Source organism: Astyanax mexicanus, unplaced genomic scaffold (genome assembly GCF_023375975.1).
Source record: "Astyanax mexicanus isolate ESR-SI-001 unplaced genomic scaffold, AstMex3_surface scaffold_31, whole genome shotgun sequence".
NCBI classification, from domain to species: Eukaryota; Metazoa; Chordata; class Actinopteri; order Characiformes; family Acestrorhamphidae; genus Astyanax; species Astyanax mexicanus.
The window spans coordinates 8,119,759-8,141,422 of record NW_026040041.1 but is presented as its reverse complement, the minus strand read 5'-3'; the positions used below and the strand labels follow the sequence as shown (position 1 = coordinate 8,141,422).

The following is a 21,664-nucleotide window of genomic DNA, read 5'->3' as shown; positions in this document are numbered from 1 at the left end:
TGTATCCCACAACTCAAATAACCCAAAAAATCAAATGCAGTATATATCCCACAACTCAAATAACTCAAAAAAATCAAATGCAGTATATATCCCACAACACAATTCAGTAAAACAATCAAATGCAGTATATATTCCACAACTTAAATAACGCAATAAATCAAATACGGTATGTATACCACAACTCAATAACTCAAAAAAATCAAATACAGTATATATCCCACAACTCAATAAATCAAATATGGTATATATCCCACAACTCAAATAACTCAACAAGTAAAATACAGTATGTATCTCACAAACTCAATAACTCAATAAATAAAGAGTATCTAATTTAAATAACCCAATAAAAAGTACAGTGTATATCCCACAACTCAAATAACTCAACAAACCCAGTAGAGTAGATATACCACAATTTAAATAACTCAATAAATCACAGTATATATCACAGTATATAAAACACAGTACATACCCCACAACTCAAATAACTCGATAAATCAACTTTGGAATATATACCACCAATTAAACAACTCCATAAACTCATAATTCAAATTAATCCCAAAGCCTAAATAATGCAACAAAATTAATAAAATCCAAGAAATCAAATAACTCTATAAATCACATAAAAAACAGAAACCATGATGAAAAAAAAAATTCCATAAACCAGAATGCAGAACTTTTTAAAAACCCCTCACAGTGAGTGTTTACTGGTTAAACTGGAGTTTTAGTTTGCTGCAGTAACAGCCTGAACTCTTCTGGGAAGGTTGAGGTTGATGTTGGTAGATTGCTGTGAGGAGGTTTAGATTGTATACAGCCTCATGAGAGCAGCAGGTACAGGTGAGGAACAGGTGAGGAGCGCTCTCCATCATTCAGAGATCACTGCAGCTCCACTACAGAGGAAGCTCATCGTGGGATTTATCCACAGTGCTGGACTGAGAGCAGTTCATGCTTTGAGATAACATCTCCAGCTTTTCTCCAGAGCTTCCCTCAGAAAATCAAATCCAAACTCAAAGATACTGCAGATCCTGGAGGAACTGGATGGAGCTCCATCACCTCAGCGGGGATTTGGGCTTTGGAATTGGACTGAGAGCAGCTCGTGCTTTGAGATTCCATCAGAAGAAAGGCTTGAGTGTTGCTGCTGATGCTGCTGACGTCACGGTAGATCCCTCAGGTGTTGTAGAGCTCGATGAGATTCACCTGATCTTTACCGCAACTTTTTATTTTATTTTATTTTTGCTTTATCATTAACTACAAGCATAATCCACTGAGTGAATTATTACAGTAAAACTTAACAGTTATGCATCTTGCCATCAGCTGCCGGAGCCCTGAGAGAGCACAATTGGTCTCTCTCTCTCTGGGTGCGAACAGTAGATGGCGCTCTCTCTTTCCCCTCATCACTCCTAGGGTGATGTGGATCAGCACAAGGCTGCGTCTATGAGCTGATGTATCAGAACCGAGTCGCTGCGCTTTCCTCCGAGCGTTAGCGCTGTGATGCTACTCGGTAATGCTACAGCATCAGCAGCAGCTCAAAAAGAGGCGGAGTCTGACTTCACATGTATCGGAAGAGGCATGTGCTAGTCTTCACCCTCCTGGTGTTGAGGCATCACTAGTGATGAGTAAGTTGGGAGAAAATGGGGAAAAAAACAAAAACTGTACTCCACACTATTATGGTTAAACTTTAGAGGTTATAATGTTTGATCTGTGAAATGGGAACATCATCTTCCAGGAAGGAATGTGGTAGAAAAACAATGAAAATACTAGAAATCAAGGATGTGTTTTTTTCTTTTTTTTAGGTTTTTTTCTCTCCATTTTTTCCCCAATTTACACGCCAATTGCCCAACCCACTCATTAGTGGTGCTGATCAACATCACCCTAGGAGTGATGTGGAGAGAGGGCGCCATCTATCCACCGAGAGAGCAAGGCCAATTGTGCTCTCTCAGGGCTCTGGTAGCTGATGGCAAGTTACATGAACAGGATTCAAACCGGCAATCTCCTGATCATAGTGGCAGCGCTTTAGCCCCCAGGAATATGGTTAATAGTGAAGTTTGGATTTCATCTTCTCCAGCACCACAGTACACAACATAAATTAGTCAGCAGACTTCTTCTGAGGGAGGGATCTGTACCTTCTGTCTGTTGTAATTTAGCAAATGAGGGAGATGTAAAGACTTTCAAATAATACATTTTCTGCTTCTATCACAGTTAAGCATCAATTAGCTTGTTCGTGTTTTGCCATGTAGTACAAGCTAGCACTAAAGTGACATCAACCCAAATACTGTACTTATAAAGCATCATTTCAACTAACATTTAGACATTTAATGTAGGTGCACCACAGCTCCTACACAGTCTGGAGAGGTATGTTACAATTTTCTTAATACAATTTTTGAGTAATCTTTTTAGTGTACATTAAAAAGCAGTGCTTCTCTTGAAGTTTTGGTTTCAGAAGTTTTTCCAGCAGCACAGTACACAGCAAAATTGTTCAGCAGACTTCTTCCGAGGGAGGGATCTGTACCTACTGTCTGTGGTAATTCAGCAAATGAGGGAGATGTAAAGACTTTTCTGCTTCTTGTTTCGACATTTAGCACAAGCTAACTCTAACGTGACATCAGCCCAAAAACGAAAATTTAGACATTCAATGTAGACGTACCACAGCTCCTACACAGTCTGGAGAGGTATGTTACAATTTTCTTAATAAAATTTTGGAGTAATCTTTTTAGTGTACATTAAAAAGCAGTGCTTCTCTTGACGTTTTGGTTTCAGAAGTTTTTCCAGCACCACAGTACACAGCAAAATTGGTCAGCAGACTTCTTCTGAGGGTAGAATCTGTACCTACTGTCAGTGGTAATTCAGCAAATAGGGAGATGTAAAGGCTTTCAAATAATGAGTTTTCTGCTTCTTGTTTTGACATTTTGCACAAGCCAACACTAACGTGACATCAGCCCAAAAACAAACATTTAGACATTCATTGTAGACGCACCACAGCTTCTACACAGTCTAGATAGGTATGTAACAATTTTCTTAGTAAAATTTTGGAGTAATCTTTTTAGTGTACATTAAAAAGCAATGCTTCTCTTTAAGTTTTGGTTTCAGAAGTTTCTCCTGCACCACAGTGCACAGCAAAATTGGTGAGCAGACTTCTTCTGAGGGAGGGATCTGTACCTACTGTCTGTTGTAATTCAGCAGATGAGAGAGATGTAAAGACTTACAAATAATGAGTTTTCTGCTTCTTGTTTTGCCATTTAGCACAAGCTAACGCTTAAGTGACATCAGCTCAAATACTGTACTTATGAAGCATCATTTTAACAAACGTTTTTACATATGGTGAAGGTTCACCACAGCTCCTACACAGTGTGTAGAGGTGTGTATAGCACTGCTCGTGTTCTCGTACACTGCTGGTGTGTTTGAAGGCTCTGCAGATTGCGTCAGAGCTCCAGCAACCAACACCCCGACATCTGCACTCGCGTCTACAGCCGGATTTGCATATGCAGGACGCACGTGAGCGAATGACGCAGGGTTATTGAGTTCAAAGCCTGATATCAGTGCGAGGGGAGGAGCGCTAACGGGCTACGCAAACGCCGGCTCACGCGTCACGCTGAAGTCACCCGGAGCAGATAGGAAACGAGACGCGTGAGAGCTGAATAATAAAACTATAAAAAAAAAAAAATACACACTCATTCACTTTCATTCACAAAGAACTCACACAGCTCTGCAGCCCGGACCAATTACGATCTAACACACACACACACACTCTAGTACCTACACTACGCTCTGCTCTCCTCGCCTTCTGGCCACTTCCGAAAAACTCAGTCAAAAAACACACTACATTCATTTACCTTAATCCATGCTGATCAGATAAGTGAGGTCAATTTACCATCATAATAATCCAGCAAACAATTACAGTAAATACTAATTACAGTACTCTAAATACAGAAATGAGTCACTTACATGTCCTCCATCAATTCCAGAGGACTAAAAAAAAAAAAAAAGTCCTGCTGTAAAAAGAAAACCGCGTTTCGGTTTCATCTTCTCCAGCACCACAGTGTACAGCAGGATTAGCCAACAGACTTCGTCTGAGGGAGGGATCTGTACCTACTGTGATTAAATTGATCAAATTTAGTTGAGCAGCTAATTTATTATTGTAGCGTTAGAGAGAGAGAGAGAGAGAGAGAGAGAGAGAGAGAGAGAGAGAGAGAGAAAGAGAGAGGGAGAGGAAATTAGATAAAAGGAAAGAGGAAGATAGAGAGAGAGAGGAAAATAGATAGAGACAGAGGAAATTACAGAGAGAGAGGGAGAGATAAAGAGAAAGAGAAGAAAATATATATATATATACAGTTGTGGTCAAAAGTTTACATACACTTGTAAAAAAACATAATGTTATGGCTGTCTTGAGTTTTCAATAAGTTCTACAACTCTTATTTTTCTGTGATAGAGTGATCGGAACACATACATGTTTGTCACAAAAAACAGTCATAAAATTTGGTTCTTTCATAAATTTATTATGGGTCTGCTGAAAATGTCACCAAATCTGCTGGGTCAAAAATATACATACAGCAACATTAGTATTTGGTTACATGTCCCTTGGCCATTTTCACGGCAACTAGGCGCTTTTGGTAGCCATCCACAAGCTCCTGGCAAGCTTCAGGTCGAATGTTTGACCACTCTTCTTGACAGAATTGGTGCAGTTCAGCTAAATGTGATGGTTTTCTTGCATGAACCCGTTTCTTTAGCACTGTCCACATGTTCTCAATGGGGTTTAAGTCAGGACTTTGGGAAGGCCATTCTAAAACCTTAATTCTAGCCTGGTTTAGCCATTCCTTTACCACTTTTGATGTGTGTTTTGGGTCATTGTCTTGTTGGAACACCCAACTGCGCCCAAGACCCAACCTTCGGGCTGATGGTTTTAAGTTTTCCTGCAGAAGTTGGAGGTAATCCTCCTTCTTCATTATCCCATTTACTTTCTGCAAAGAACCAGTTCCACTGGCAGCAAAACATCCCCAGAGCATAATACTACCACCACCATGCTTGACAGTAGGCATGGTGTTCCTGGGATTAAAGGCCTCACCTTTTCTCCTCCAAACATATTGCTGGGTGTTGTGGCCAAACAGCTCAATTTTTGTTTCGTCTGACCAGAGAACTTTCCTCCAGAAGGTTTTATCTTTGTCCATGTGATCAGCAGCAAACTTCAGCCGAGTCTTAAGGTGCCTTTTCTGGAGCAAGGGCTTCTTTCTTGCACGGCAGCCTCTCAGTCCATGGCGATGTAAAACACGCTTGACTGTGGAGACTGACACCTGTGTTCCATCAGCTTCCAAATCCTTGCAGACCTGCTTCTTGGTGATTCTTGGTTGACTCTTGACCATCCTGACCAATCTCCTCTCGGCAGCATGTGATAGCTTGCGTTTTCTTCCTGATCGTGGCAGTGACACAACTGTTCCATGCACTTTATACTTGCGTATAATTGTCTGCACAGTTGCTCTTGGGACCTGTAGCTGCTTTGAAATGGCTCCAAGTGACTTCCCTGACTTGTTCAAGTCAATAATTCGCTTTTTCAGATCCACACTGAGTTCCTTTGACTTTCCCATTGTAGCTTTTGTAGCTGAGTCTAATCACTGGGTCAAATGAGCCCTATTTAAATGGGCTCATGAGAAGTCAACAGCTGTAGTCAATCAGAATCACTTACAAGAAGTGAAGAGGCCATGACATGAAGCTAATTTGATTGACACAACTCGCTACATCACCAAAATTGACAAATTTTGTTGCTGTATGTATATTTTTGACCCAGCAGATTTGGTGACATTTTCAGCAGACCCATAATAAATTTATGAAAGAACCAAATTTTATGACTGTTTTTTGTGACAAACATGTATGTGTTCCGATCACTCTATCACAGAAAAATAAGAGTTGTAGAACTTATTGAAAACTCAAGACAGCCATAACATTATGTTTTTTTACAAGTGTATGTAAACTTTTGACCACAACTGTATAGAGAGAGAGAGAGAGAGAGAGAGATCTTCACATGACTTCACTTGAAGTTTTGGTTTCATCTTTTTCAGCACCACAGTACATGACAGGATTAGTTGGCAGACTTCGTCTGAGGGAGGGATCTGTAATCTGTACATACTGTCTATCAAAATCCAGTTGAGCAGCTAAGTTGCTTTTGAGAAAGAAAAAGAGAGATCTTCACATGACTTTCTGTTGAAGTTTCGGTTTCATCTTCTCCAGCACCACAGTACACAGCAGGATTAGTCAGCAGACTTTGTCTGAGGGAGGGATCTGTACCTACTGTCGATTAAATTGATAAAATTCAGTTGAGCAGCTAGTTTGTTTTTGCAGCTTTAGCTGAACTAACCCGCGTGGACGGCAGGCGTTGTGATATCGGGGATACTGTGTATGATCCGGCAGGAGAGGTGATGCGGTAAATGTGGGCGGGGCTTTGCTGTCAGGAGGGAACATCTAGACGCTCTGGTGATGCACTGTACTTTGTACTCAAGGTCACAGTGGTGTTACAAGACTGGTGTTTCCTCTAAATTGGCCAGTAAGTGGAAGTACAAGGTGGGGGCTTGTAATACAAAGAGAGAGAGAGAGAAAAAGAGAGAGAGAAAGAGTGGGGAAAGAGAGAGAGATAAGGAGGGTGATCAGGAGTGAATTGGGGGTTATTATACACACACATAACTCTTCCAGCTCCCGGCAGAGAGAGAGGCAGAGCAGACGAGGCGATCCATTACACCATTACTCCTCTCTTCTTCTCTCTTTCATTCCTCTTCTCCGCCCTCTCTATCTATCTGTCTATCGCTCCCTGAAATAGAAAAATCCATAACCCGCCGCAGGCTGAGAAACGATACGCTTTAAACAAACCGTAAATAAAACACACTGCAATCGGTTTCCGAGAGTTCAATTAGAGTGCGGGGCGTTATCTCTTTATGATATACAGGATGATGCTCACTCCACACACACACATACACACACCATTATTTCTGTGGGCTTTCTATTTCTCATAATATATTTTTTTTTAGTATTTATTAAACATATTTTGCCTTCAGACAGACCTTAGGCTCCGTCCTCAAGCACACGCATGGATATGTGAGGAAATGTTATAAACCACTTTTTTGCAGACCTAAAATCCTTCAATTTTCCCAAAAGTCCTCATCATCAGAGCTTCTTATAATCTGGTTCTCCTTATGTTTGAATTCTACCAGTCAGGTATTAAGGAGCAGTAAAGCTACTCTGCTGAAGTACAGAGTTGTAAGGATGAGTTTTCAGTGAAGTTCTTGACCAGCACTAATGCTGGGTGCAGCAGCATTAGCATTAGCCGCTAAGCATAGCGCTAGCTCTTTTGCCCTGTTCAGAGGTGAGTATATCGACTGGAGTCTGCGTGTTTACAGAGTTAAAACAAGCTATGAGGGACGAACTGCTAACTGATAGAGGCCTGGAATAACAGAACTCTCAGGGTTCCTCACTCTAACACTATTGAGCGGCATTTACTAGAGACAAGTGCTGCGGTTAGCAGCTAATGCTAATGCTAATGCCGCTGCACCCAGCCGTGGTGCTGGAGAAACTTTACTGAGAAACTCACCTTCTAAATCTAAGCTTAATGTAAATAAATTGAAAAGAGCTTTACTCACCCAAATTAACAGTTTTCAGGAGAGAAATCTGTGTAGATTAACATCCAGTGCTTGTTTAACTTAAAATATATATATTTTTTCTTTTAAGAATTATGTTTTCTTAGGTGCTTCCCCATTAGAAAGGAAACATGGCTACACCCTCGCTCACTTCAATGTAGGCATCCTTACTAGTGTCACTTAATGACCATTATAATACAATACATTTAAGTTATACAGGAACACAGGCTGAATTATTCTGTAAACAAAAAAGTGTTAAAAACAGAATCTGTTTTATACTTTAGATTCTTCTAAGTGGCACATTTATCTTTGAGGACAGATCTGCAAATAAATTAAAGAAAGAAATAAAGAAAAAACATTAAATGAGAATGTGTGAGGTGTGTCCAAATTTTGACTGGTTTTGTAGCTTTGCTACAAATGCTACAAAAATGTCGACAAATGGACTGAGCCATTCTAACACATGAATATTCTCTGATATAAACCATTCCACTCTAGCTCTGGCTGTATGTTTAGGGTCATCGTCTAGCTGGAAGGTTCAAATCTTTTACAGCCTCAAACAGGTTTTCTTTAGTACTGCCCTGTATTTGGCATCATCCATGCTCTATTCCCATCAAATCTGACCAGCCTCCCTGTCCCTGCTGAAATAAAGCCTCCCCACAGCATGATGCTACCACCACCATGTTTCACAGTGGGATGATGTCTTTGGTATTCTGTACGGTGTTAATTAACTTTGGTTTAATCTGGTCAGAGCACCTCCACACCTTTCACTTCCACAATTGCTGTGTATCGTATTGCTGTACATTGATGCCCTGATAAGAGTTTGTTTCCAAAATTGGTTTGATTGTACGATTCATGAATGCATTCTCCCTCCTGTGAATCTCTGCAGCTCCTCTAGAGTGATCATGGACGCCTTGCATGGATGTCTTGGCTTCTTCTCTAATTCCCAATATAATACATTTTATCAAGTTTTAGTGGGTGTCAAATGAAAATGTGGAAAAGTTCAATGGTATGAATCCTTTTTGAAAGCACTGTATTACTCTATTAGTAAATCCTAATATTCTCTTACACCCAATAATTCATCTGCAACGATAAGTCCAGCTGCAGATACTGGAACTCCTAGATAGCTCCTTTAATGTTCAAGATGATGAAACTAAACCTGCATGTGAAGCATCACCTGCCACGACCATTACCACCCACTGCACTGTCCACTCTGGGTGGTAATATTAGCCTTGGGGAACAGTTGATGGTTTATTCACACATTGCTTTTATTATCCCACAATTTTATTATATACAGCAGTTAGTATGTTAACTGTAATTATTTTCTAGAGAGTTAATATAAAATAAAGTAGAGGAATTTCTGATCAATTTCCCTTTGTTTGTTTTTTTTCTTTTTTTCAAGAGCCTAAATCAGACTGAGGCTGTTCTGAGCTGCTGTGGAAAAACCTCAATACAGCAAACAGTCCTCCCATCTCTTCAATATCTACTATAGACTGAACAGAATAGAGTCAACAACTGCACACGACTGCTATATAACACACACACACACACACACACACACGATTACAATGTGTACACAAACCCCACACCTGACACCTCACCAAACACACTGAATACAGGACAAAAACTCACAACAGAACAGCAGCAGCAGCAGCACATCGTCTGGTGGAAAAACATTTATTTATTATATTATTTTTTTATATTTCTTTCTTTATTCATAACCTTTCCCTCAGCTAAAGCTCACACACTCTAAAAGCTCCACTCATTACAGCTCTTCCTGTACTGTCAGACACTCCACACACACACACACACACGAAACACAGGATGTTGTGTCTGTGCGTCTGACCCTAAAAATCACGGCAACGGAAGATGTGGGAACAGAGCAAATAAAAGCTTTATTTGACTGTGTTCCCCTGAGTGCAGCTCTCTGAGCAATTTACTATCATGACACACACACACACATATACTTATTACACTCCAAAAAATATATCAAAAATATATAAAAAAAAAAAAAAAACTTAATACTCACAAATATTCTTTCTCACACAGTATGCTCAAATACACACATAAATGTAATGTGCAGCTTGATTAAGGGTGTGTCAGTGTGTCTTTGCTAACGTAACAACAGAAAAATACACCTTGTTAGACTCGAAACGCAAAGAAAAAGACATTTACTATTTTTTTTTTTTTTATTAATCATGGGTGTGGTTAGTTAATTTTGAGAGTAACGTGAAATAAACCAATCAGTGTGTCTCTCTTGCTCATCATTCCCTTTAAGAGTCATGTGTGCTCTGACTGGTGGATTGCTACTTTAACGTTGCAGCTTACTGGAGGTGTCCAACGCTTCTCAGAGGAGAGAAAAATGACCTGCTTATTCACACTCGTTCATTCTGTTTACTGTTGATGTAAAAATTGGGTTCGTGCACTGCTAAGATAGCAATGAAAGTCTGATTGTTGTCTAGACGTGTGCCATATCATATCGTACGCAATAATTAATTATATTTCTTTTTACTGTTTTTAGCAAAAGAAAACTTCACACTGTTCTCATTTCCCATTATATATCTACTAGATACAGATTATATATGTCCAGTACCATTAATGTTAATTTAATCCTGGATATATGGAGATATTTGGAGTGCATTATTAATATTATTATTGTCATGACATTCTGGGTCATTGACTTCAAATACAAATCTGTTACAAATCTGATACATTTCTTGTATTTTTTTTTTTTTTATATCTCAGTTAGGGCTGTGCCATATGATATCATATGCAATAATAACATGTAATTTTCATTTTGTTGCAGTAGTGTATTCTTGAAATTTTAGGGCCATATCACCCACCCCTACTGTTGATGTCTGTCTAGGTTGTATTCAGTCAGTGGAGCACCTGTGTTTTTTGTTGCCAAGATAGAGATAGCAATACTCCAAAAATGTACCTGAACACCTGTACCTTATTTCCAGACCACCACCCCCATCAGTGTAGATATATTCAGAAGTACTGTTGCTATTTAAACGAGGCAAGTGGGAAGTGTGAAAATAGACTGTTGGTGGGGTGTAAGATAACAATGAGCTTTCCAATGCATAGTGCACAGGGTGCAAGATAGGACCCATTAAATCATTTATATTGTTTATCGACAGATCATCATGTAGCTAAAGCTACTCTAAAGCTAATAAATCAGCACATTACTCTTAGAACCATTAATAAAATGAACAGCACTCAACTTCAATCCCAAAATTAGCACAAAGTAAGGTAATCTAAGGATTTGTGGGAGGAGCCTCAGTGAAAGAACTGCACGAACAGCACCTCCTCCTCTAAGAATAGATCTGAGACTCTGTAAATACATTACAGGAGGAGAGTCCAGTCTGACCATGATGGAAGACAAGTCAATATCTCTAGATAATTTACATAATGAAGAGATAATTCATTCAGAGGGAAAAACAGTGGACTGGACCACAGTGTGTCACCAGAGATTCACTACAGCACTATAGTCCTAAACAGTGACTAAACTGAATTAATTTACAATCCAGCTTTCAGTCTGAACTGCTGACTAGAGTTTAGACTCTCTGCCAGACGCCCAAACTAAACTCGGCTCTGTTGGACAGGGCTCAAGAAAAAGGTCTGTGACCTAAGCCTACATTTTTGATGCTATTTTTACTTTATATAAACTTGTAGCACTCGGGTTAAGACCAAAACAACTGTACAAAGACGTGCAAGAGGAGCTGGTCTTAGTCTGGTTTCAAACAAACGCCAAAAAGGTTAGTTTTTAGTGAAAACGCTATCTGAACTATCAAATATAGCATTCAGGTTTGAGATAAACAACTGTTCAGGTTCAGTTTAACCTGATTTATTGTCCAGATAATTACTGCAGCCATTAACTAATGCATCCTTGCTGCATGCTAAACTGTTTTCACACTAAGTGCTGAATGTAAAGCATTCCCAGCTTAACACAACTCTCTTTCCTGCATGGACATGCATCCAATCAAAAACAATGCTTTAAAGGTCTTATTCTATTGTTTTTAAATTCATTGTAAAATGTCTAGTTGTGTCTCTATATTTTTCCAGTGTTTCTTTTTAGCCCTGTTTTAGATCACTGAATTAGTGTTCTTTGAAGAAAGTTTGGGCTCTTGCTCATAAAATATTCATACATGCAAATATATATATATATATATATATATATATATATAGCAGAGAACGCCTACCTGCCTTCCCCAGTCAATTTTAAAGCTCCAAAACTCAAAGGACAAAATGTTTTCAGAGATTCAGACTTAGTTATAAAGATACAGCACTCACTGCTTATCCTCAAGTATCCTCAAGTTCAGTCGCAAAGACAGTCAAAAATGTTATGATGAAACTGGCACTCATCAGGACCGCCCCAGGAAATAAAGAGTAAGAGTTTCCTCTGTTGTACAGGATAAGTTCATCAGTGTTACCAGCCTCAGAAACCACAAGTTAACAAACAGCTCCACAGATAAGAACATCTTAAAGCTTCTTCACAGAGTATTTAGGTTTGTTTAACAGTAATTTTAAGTTACTACATGATTCCTAATATGTTCCTTCATAGACTGACAGATTACTTTACTATTTATTTACTATGTAGGAAAAAAAATGCTGTAAACTGCTGTGAATCAAAATGCACAGTCAGTTTTTTACCACTGTCCACCACTGCCCTGTCTACACAACGCAGCACAGCACTGTATTCCACTCCTCACTAAACCCATGCCTCCAGTAGGAAAGACTGGTAATGTAGTTGACCCTGACTGTGGATTTCATTTTGTGTGAAATCCTCTCGAGGCGTGCTTGTGCTGGGAGCTCAGAGCGTGGAAAGCACTCATTCTAACACCGAGATCAAATCCCATGGTGGACTTCTCAGAAACAGCTGTACACTCCTTTCACAAAGACCTTGATCAAATTGTGTTCACCTGGAGAAACCCAGCCCTGAGCTGAGTGCTCTGTAAAATGAATGTGTAGCCTTCAACCTACAGGATTACAGAGAAATGCTAGAAGATTGGTTCCATAACAAATAGAACCACTGGAGCAGGACCTGTGCTTACTTTACTCCATGATAGGCAAGTTCTAGAGGGATATAAATCCCCCAGTACTGAGAACACTATGGAGAAGTGAAAGAACTGTCTTCTCTGGAATTATGGAGCTCTATCCAGTACTTTTGGGATAAATTGGGGAATTGGAAATGACTTTGGGAATTTGGGTATGAGTTGGTAAGTTGAGGATTTGAGAATGAGTTGGGGAATTTGGGAGGAGTCTGGAAATTGGGGACAAGGTGGGGAATTGGGGATGAGTTGGGGAATTGGGGATGAGCTGGGGTATTGGGGTGAGCTGGGGTATTGGGGTGAGCTGGGAAATTTGGGGTTAGTTGGGGAATTGGGGGTGAGATGGGGAATTGGAAACGAGGTGGGGAATTGGGAAAGAGTTGGGGAATTGGGGTGAGCTATGGAAATTGGGGATGAGGTGGGGAATTGGGGATGAGTTGGGGAATTGGGGACAAGTTGGGGAATTGGGGATGAGCTGGAGAATTGGGGATGAGCTGGGGAATTGGGGGTGAGGTGGGGAATTGGGGTGAGCTGGGGAATTGTGGATGAGTTGGGGTATTGGGGATGAGTTGGGGAATTAGGGTGAGCTGGGGAATTGGGGTGACAAGGGGAATTGGGGGTAAGCTGGGGAATTGGGGATGAGTTGAGGAAATGGGGGTAAACTGGGGAATTGGGGATGAGTTGGGGAATTGGGGACAAGTTGAGGAATTGGGGTAAACTGGGGAATTGGGGTAAGCTGGGGAATTGGGGATGAGTTGGGGAATTGGGGATGAGTTGGGTAATTCGGGGTAAGCTAGGGAATTGGGGATGAGTTGGGGAGTTGGGAATGACAGGGAATTAGGGGTGAGTTGGGGAATTGGGGATAAGTTGGGAATGAGGTGGGAATTTGGAATGACTTTTTTTTTGTTTGTTTTTGCCTTGTCAGGAATCTGTAACAGACGTTGGATCTTGACCCATGAAGACATATCAAACATATATCTCCTCTCACCTACATGAGGTAGAGGAACCAGATAACATACTGTAAATTCTATTGTTAGAGAACACAGTGGGTCCTAGCATAGACCCCTGTGGAACTATGGAACACAGACCATTTGAAACAGTTTTGAAGAACATTTTAAAGTGTGTAGAAAAGAATTATTACTATGTTGGTTAGATGCAATGGTTTATTTCAGCTGTTCCTGCAATTAAAGAGCTGAAGAAAAGCAGAATTACTGTGGGCTGATCCCGGACGAGCCCCCAATTAATGTAAGACCATCAGAAACTGTAACTCAGAGAAACTAAGCCACAAACAAACTTTATATTTAATTTACATAATAATAAGCAACAACTTCTAATCAGTAATCAGCTTACTACCCTCATCAAGCAGACAGGCCTTGAGAGGCAGATGAACCGAACGGAGAGACGCTCTGAGAGATAATGAGCCCCAAGTGGCTGATCCAGGCAACTGCATAGCACCTAATCTAATTACCAACACATATCTCTTACAATATGCATTACAGGAGTATCTCAGCCCCTGAAGGGCACAGCGAGCAGACGATGAAGCAGAGCATGCTGGTCTGATGTGATCTGAGTGACTCACTGCTCTCTGAGAGAAATACTGATCACGAGGAGGAGGACTGGAGGAATGCTGCTGCTGCTGCTGCTGGGGGTGACGTTTACCGTCGGGGGCATTGGGTTTAAAAGACTGTAGAAGAATGATCTCATCAAAACTCAAGCTAATTGGTGGGCTGCTATTTCCAGCATAGCGTAATGTGGGGGGTGGTTGGGGAGGGGATAACGGACGGACCCCGCCCTGAAGAAGAGTCTCAGTGAGAAACGTCCTCGACTCCATCCTGCACGCCCTCTCAGTCTGCTGCTGCTCTCTCTCTCTGGAGCCAGACCTGACTTTAATCTGTCTGCGTCCCTCTGTCTGTCCGTCTGTCATTGTGTTTAAGTTCAGAGAGCTTCACCCCAGCAGCTCACATTCACTCCTATAACAATATAACAACAAACCAGACAGAGAGAGAGAGAATGAGTGAGTAAGAGACATACATAAAGTGAGAGAGAGAGTGAGAGGGTAAGAAAGAGTGAGAGTGAGAGAGAGAAAAAGAGAGAAAGAAAGAGTAAGTGAAAGAGAAACAGTGAAAGAATGATAGTGAAAGAGAGAGAAAATGACAGAAACATAGTAAGTATTAGAGTGAGAGTGTGAGAGAGAAAGAGTGAACGAATGAAAGAAAGTGAAAGTATGAAAAGATGAGAGTGAGAGTATGTGAAAGAATAAGTGAAAGTGAGAAAGAGTGAACAAATGAAAAGTAAGAGAGCATGAAAGAATGAGAGTAAAAGAAAGAAAGAAAGAAAGAAAGAAAGAAAGAAGGAACAAGAGAAAGTGAAATAATGAGTGAAAGGGAAAAATAGGGAAAATATTAGAATGCGATTGAAAAAGAGTAAAAGAATGAGAGTAAATGTGAGAAAGAATGAGAAGGTGTCACGAATGACCCAGGCAGGGAGACGAGGAGACGGACGTAAGTGCAGGTAGGAACCAAAAAATAAATGCTGCGGTGGCTCGGAGCGCAGCGTCTCGGCCGCGGGCTTCACAGAGCGCGGCGTCCCGGCCGCGAGAGTCACGGAGCGCAGCGTCCCGGCCACGGGCTTCACGGAGCGCGCCGTCCCTGCCGCGAGAGTCACGGGGTCTCAGGAGTCACAGAGCGCGTCATGGGAGGCTGATGGACGCGAGTCGGGACGGCCTCTGGAGCTGTGCGGCCGAGAGCCGGGTAGAGCACCGCCCCTGGGGGGAACGGTAAAGGAGCACGGGCCGGTGCGGGGTAGAGCTCCTCTTCGTCCTCGGAGCTGCTGGGAGCGCACCCGAGAAAGTCCCACGGGTCCCGCTCCTTGAGTCTCGGGTACACGGAGGCACCGAGGCTCATAGCACCAACCCTCATCGCCCCCCCAAGAAAATCCTCCCCGGAAAAGGGGTCTTCTTCCGGCTGACAGGGGATCTATTTAACAAACAGGAAACACACTAGAATTGGAAACACCTGGGGAAGGGGCGGAGCTACAAATGAGAAACAGGTGATGGAAAACTACTGAGAGGAGACACAGAGGGGCACAGTTCACGTGGGGAAGACACACAGAGACATGAGACAGGGCTAAGACATGACAGAAGGAGGGAAAGAATGAGCATGAGAGAGAAAGAGTGAAAGAATGAGATTGAGAGAAAGAGTAAAATGATGAGACTGAACAAATGAGAGAGAGAAAGTGTGAAAGAATGAGAACGAGAAAGAGTAAGAGAATGAGAGAAAAATAGTAAAAAAATGGGAGTGAGGAAGAGAACGAGTGAAAAAATGAGAGTAAGAGAGTAAAAAATGAGTGAGAATGAGACAGAGTGAAAGAATGAGAGAAAAGGGATAAAGATTGAGAGTGTGAGAGAGTGAAAGTGAGTGAGAGTGAATGAAAGGGTGATAGAGTAAAAGAATTAGAGAGAGAGTGTGTGTTAGAGAAACAGACACATAGAGAGAGAGAGAGAGAGAGAGAGAGAGAGAGAAGGAAGGGGAGGAAGTTATTCTTGTAGGATTACCTCACACTGACCCCTGACATCATCATATCCATAATTACTAGAAAAGAGAAGATACAGGGAAAGGAGAGAAGGATGAATGAAGGAGAAAGAGAGAGAGAACCAGACAGACAGAAATAAAGAGGAGAGGGAACGGACAAAGAGAAACAAGGAAAGCAAAGACAAATGAATAAAAGAGAGAGAGAGAGAGAGAGAGAGAGAGAGAGAGAGAGAGAGATTGACAGAGATGAAGGGAAGAGACAATAGACAGAACAGTGAAATGAGAAGTTAAAAAAGAGAGTAGGACAAAAAGAAAGAAAGAAAATAAAAAACACTAAAGAATAAAGAGAAAAAAGAAACAATGAGGAGGATATTTTCTATATTAAGTAGGATATATTAAGTATTGAAAATATGTAACATATATCGTTGCTGTCCTATTAAAAAAAAAACACTTATCTCCATTTTTGTCGATTTTTAGTTTACTACATAATTTGAAAAGTTAAACTATCCCTCACACTGTGCCATTTTTTTCTAATGAATGGACCAATAGAAACTCTTCAAAATTACCTGAAATAAACTATTTTTACATTGACTTCCATTGAAAGTTTACAGGGTTTTTTCTCTCTCCTGTAAAGTTGCTGTTTTGGAGAGGTGTTTTTCATTGGACAGCGACGACGTAAAAAAATACAAAGTAGGCCCCGTTATTATGAGATCACATGTTGATCATAGGTCCACACTGATTCATACAAATGGTTGTTTAATGTTCTCCTGCAAGCATGTTGATCTCTAGTAGTACAGAACAGACACACTCACGCGACCTGTCTGCTCTGTACTCGAAGAAGAATTGATAAATCAGTGTTGGGAGAAAATGGCAGCTGTTTATGAACATTGTGGAGCTAAGAATTTAACAGAAAATGGTAAATAAAGTTAGATTAATGTGTAGATGATGGTGTACATGGTGTACATGGTTGCACATGGTTGTTTCTCTGGGAGATCATGAATCCAGATGGTCCTCCCACGACACCCGTTTGGACTCAGAGCCACTGGGTGCTCATCAGTGTACACTACCTCCAGGCCCAGCTACAGGGGTACATCCTGATAACCCCTCTGCTGAATTTCCCCCTACTCGCCTCCATACGAAGGTTCTGCATCATGTTAATGAGGATCTTCACCTCAAAACGAACCGAACAATTCAGTTTAAAAATGAGTTTTAAAGCTTCCTTCATTACAACACAATAAACAGAAACATAACGACTCAGAAAATGAAAATCATAATAAGAGGAAAAGCTCTGCAGTGAAAGAAGACGTAAACGTCTGGAATTTTAATTACTGTCTGCTTCTTCTCCGATTAATCAAACCCACCGCTGATCAGAGCCGCTCCGCCACGCCCACAATCACAGCTAATACAAGCTAAAAACCACAATAACCTGCTATTCCTGCAGATAGCATCACACACACACACACACAGCTACAGTAATAACTAAACACTTACAACACAGACCCCTTATCTACAGTACTCCACCACTGCTGCAGTAATTACACTGCTGAGGTACTATCACTGAGAGAGAGAGAGAGAGAGAGAGAGAGAGAGAGAGAGAGAGAGAGAGACAAAAAGACAGAACATTATTAAACATCAAGTAGAAAATGCAAAAAGAAAGAAAGAAGTTAGAGGAAATACACAGACAGACTGACTGACAGAGAGAGAGTCAGAGGGAGAAAGAGGACTAGATAGAGATATAAATATTAATAGAATGAGATAGCAAGAGAAAGAAAGAGGGACAGGCAGAGAAAGAGAGAGAAAAGAGAGAAGAGAAAGGTGGGAGAGAAAATAGGGAAATAAAAGAGAAAGACAGAGAACTAAAATGAGGGAGAGACAGTGAGAGAAAGACAAAGAGAGACAGAGAGAGAAAAGAAAGAAGAGAAAGGGAGGGAGATACAGAGAGAGAAAAAAAAAGAAATAAAAGATAGATAGATAGATAGATAGATAGATAGATAGATAGATAGATAGATAGATAGATAGATAGATAGATAGATAGTGAGCGAGAGGAAGAGAGAGGACTAGATAGAGATATAAATATTGATAGAATGAGATAGCGAGAGAAAGAAAGAGGAATAGGCAGAGAAAGAGAAAGAAAAGAGAGAAGAGAAAGGTAGGGAGATACTGAGAGAGAGAAAAAGAGAAAAATAAAAGAGAAAGAGAGAAATAAAAGAGATATGAGAAGAGAAGAGAAGAGAAGAGAAAAGAAGAGCAGAGAAGAGAAAACTAACAGAAAAAAAACAGCAAAAAGAGATAGAGAAAGCAAGAAACAGAAATATACATGAGGACAGTGAGGATGAGAGATAGACACAGTGGGAAAGATAGATAGATAGATAGATAGATAGATAGATAGATAGATAGATAGATAGATAGATAGATAGATAGATAGAGGAAAAAATGAGAAGAAAGAAAGAAGGAAAGGGAGGTGAAAGAGAAGTTGTGGAGTTGTGGTTTCTTCACTGCAGGTCAGCTCTTTTTATTTATTCATTATTCATATTAATATACACACAGAGTCCATACAGCCAGAGAGTAACAGTCACGATAAACAAGAGAGAGAGAGAGAGAGAGAGAGAGAGAGAGAGAGAGAGAGAGAGATACAGAGAGAGAAAATGATAAAGAGAGGGAAAGTAAGATAGTGAACACAGATGAGCCGAAAGCAATATAAGAATATAAGAAGAAATGAAAGGTATGAATAAGAATAGAGGAAAAGGAGAGATACTGAGAGTGCGAGCGATAGAGCGAGAGGAAGGTCGAGATGAGAGAGAAGGTGAGGAAGGCAGAGAAAAGTTAGTTTGAAAGTTAAAGAAACAATATTTGTTGAATAATGCGACAGTAAGCGAGTATTCTGTAAAAAAAAATGCCAATTTTAGTCACGAGTTGAATGACTTTTGTAATGAAAGTGTATAATCACATTTATAGCTAATTTGATTCTATATAGAGTCAAATATTCACTATTCACTGTATACCTGTAACTCTACCTCTTCACTACTTTACTTTAACTGATGCTCTCAAACACATTAAGAGACAAGAAATTCAAGTAATTGAATTAAAACTCTTGATGAGCCTGAATTCCAGGTGACTCTACTTCATAAAACTGACTGAGAAAATCCAGCAGAGATGAGTAAAACTGAGCAAGAGGAGCTACTTAAAAATATATCTAAAATATAAAACATATTATAAATAACTCCATATGTGTTTCTTAATAGTCTGAATGAGTTTAGTATTAATCTACAATACAGAACATTTTAATATAATGAAAATCACTAAAATAAACAATACAACAAATGAGAGACCATCAGAAGAGACATCACAGAACATTCCGTGACATCAGAGAGCATTCTGTGACATCAGAGAGCATTCTGTGACATCACAGAACATTTATGATGAGAGCCAGGTTCATCATCATATTGTTTTTGATGGTCTTTGCGGTGACTGAGTAGTTCTTGCTTCTTATAATCTGGATTAGAACATTACTCAAATAGAGCTAATCAGCAATACATAAATCAAGTAGCCACTGCCATCATCTCTGAGTCGCAAAGACCATCCAAAACCTTATGATGAAACTGGCACTCATCAGGATCGCCCCAGGAAAGTAAGATCAAGAGTTCCCTCTGTTGTGCAGGATAATGTTGCCTTTGACCAAAAAATGTATAATTAAAGTGATGTATTTGATGATGCTAACTGATTTTAAGTCATATTATACTGGAATATCTGTTGAAATGCTATATTTTTCAGTATTATGAATTAATATTAATAAATTGCACTTAGAATATAGACTAAAAACTGCACCCGTATTCAGATTTATGTTTAATAAATAATAAATAAAAGATAAGCCTTGAGGTTATTGGTGCAATTTGTAAAGGATCTGTGGGAGGTGCAGGTGTTCAATCCCTGTAGGCTCTGGGGTTTTCTCTAAATATAAATACAAACACTCCCTTTAATTACAGCATTAATTTAATACCTGGTTTTACGCTGTATTAGCCGTTGGCTGAAATGAATTGATAAATAAATAAAGCGTAGATTAAAATAAGCTGTGTTTATGAAGCCGAATGCTCGGCTGCTCGGCGACAGCAGGACGCCATATGAAGCAGCAGCTGCCGGAGCGCAAAGAGCTGTGGAAGTTCACGCCATCCTGACTGTAAAGGTCCTTTACTGCAGAAAAGTGAGGGATTTTCCTTATTTTCTCCATTAAAAGAGAGAGAGTTTCTGTGTTCAAGTCTCCAAATGTCCAAGAGTTTCCCAGCCTGTATTTTCTATAGATAGAAAAATGTTGAAGCTCCGATTTTGGTACTTAAAAGTGGGACTAAAAAAATCTCAGTGTAAATGACTGAGATGGGAGTGGCTACTCCATTTATGTACTGCTGTTGGCTTTAGTAAAAAAATGACGATAACCCCTTTTATTTATAGTTCTGCACTGTGAGTCATAAAAAGCATTTTTTTTTTACATTCTTCAAGCCTCCTGGAATTCAGGCTTTCAGTTTAATCCCAAAGAACTTACAATCATTAGTACAAAGAAGATACAGATATTTAACACACAGACAATACAAATACAACATTTACAATGGAGCCCCAACTCACCAGTACTACAATATGTAAATCATTATCTTTCATCCGAGTTTTTTACTCACATTAAGGATTTGAGTGATGAATAGTACATCGCTTAAAAGCTTTGATACGACCAGAGGAATCTGTGCTATAGACGATGAAGCGATAAGCCTCCTATCCATCCATCTATCCATCCATCCATTCATCCATCCATCCATCTAAGGAACTTCCTCAGGTCAAAAGAATCCCATTTAAATATGGCTTTAGATATTGCTTTAATTAAAGAGTCAAGAGAACCAAAGTAGTTTCACAGCCTTATCCAAGAACCAGTGGACGAGAGCACCATCAGTTTACCCTCTTAAACCGTCTCGAACAGTCTAAGGGATTGGGAGTTCACCACTACACTTATGTACACTTGTTTTTTGTTTCTCTGGATGAAGCTTCTAACAGTGTTCACCGAGTCTTCACCCTGTGTCTCGCCTCTGCTCCCGACCAATGACAAGAAGCAGCCCAGGCGTAAAGCTTAGCTCTGGATTTACCAGTTGATCTATGTCCCCACCTCACCTCACCTCCCCATTATTCTGGGTAACGAGCGAGAGAACGAGACTGAGGATACAAGAGGACAAAATGAGCTTTCTCTTCTGGGTGGCTGAGTTTACCCGTCTGATTCTCACGAGGAGCTCGGAATAGAGCCGCCGCTCAGTCGCCTCGGGAGAACCCAGCTGAGGAGCTTCAAGCTAGTGATAAAGAAGCTCCTGGATCAGTTTCTATTGGAGGTGTGCCAGACATGACCAGCTAGGAAGTAGAGTAGGCCCAAAAAAATCTGCCCCAAACTGCCCCATAAACTGTCATTATGAGCCCAAGCCCGATTTAAATCCCACATTATTTTAGTAAG

The 21,664-nt window shown here is 40.3% G+C and overlaps 1 protein-coding gene across 2 annotated transcripts in view; it reads right to left on the bottom strand.

Moving 5' to 3' along the window:
* LOC125788965 (trafficking protein particle complex subunit 9-like) overlaps nt 1-21,664 on the bottom strand; it is a 294,345-nt gene that overhangs the window by 562 nt on the left and 272,119 nt on the right. The window lies entirely within an intron of this gene.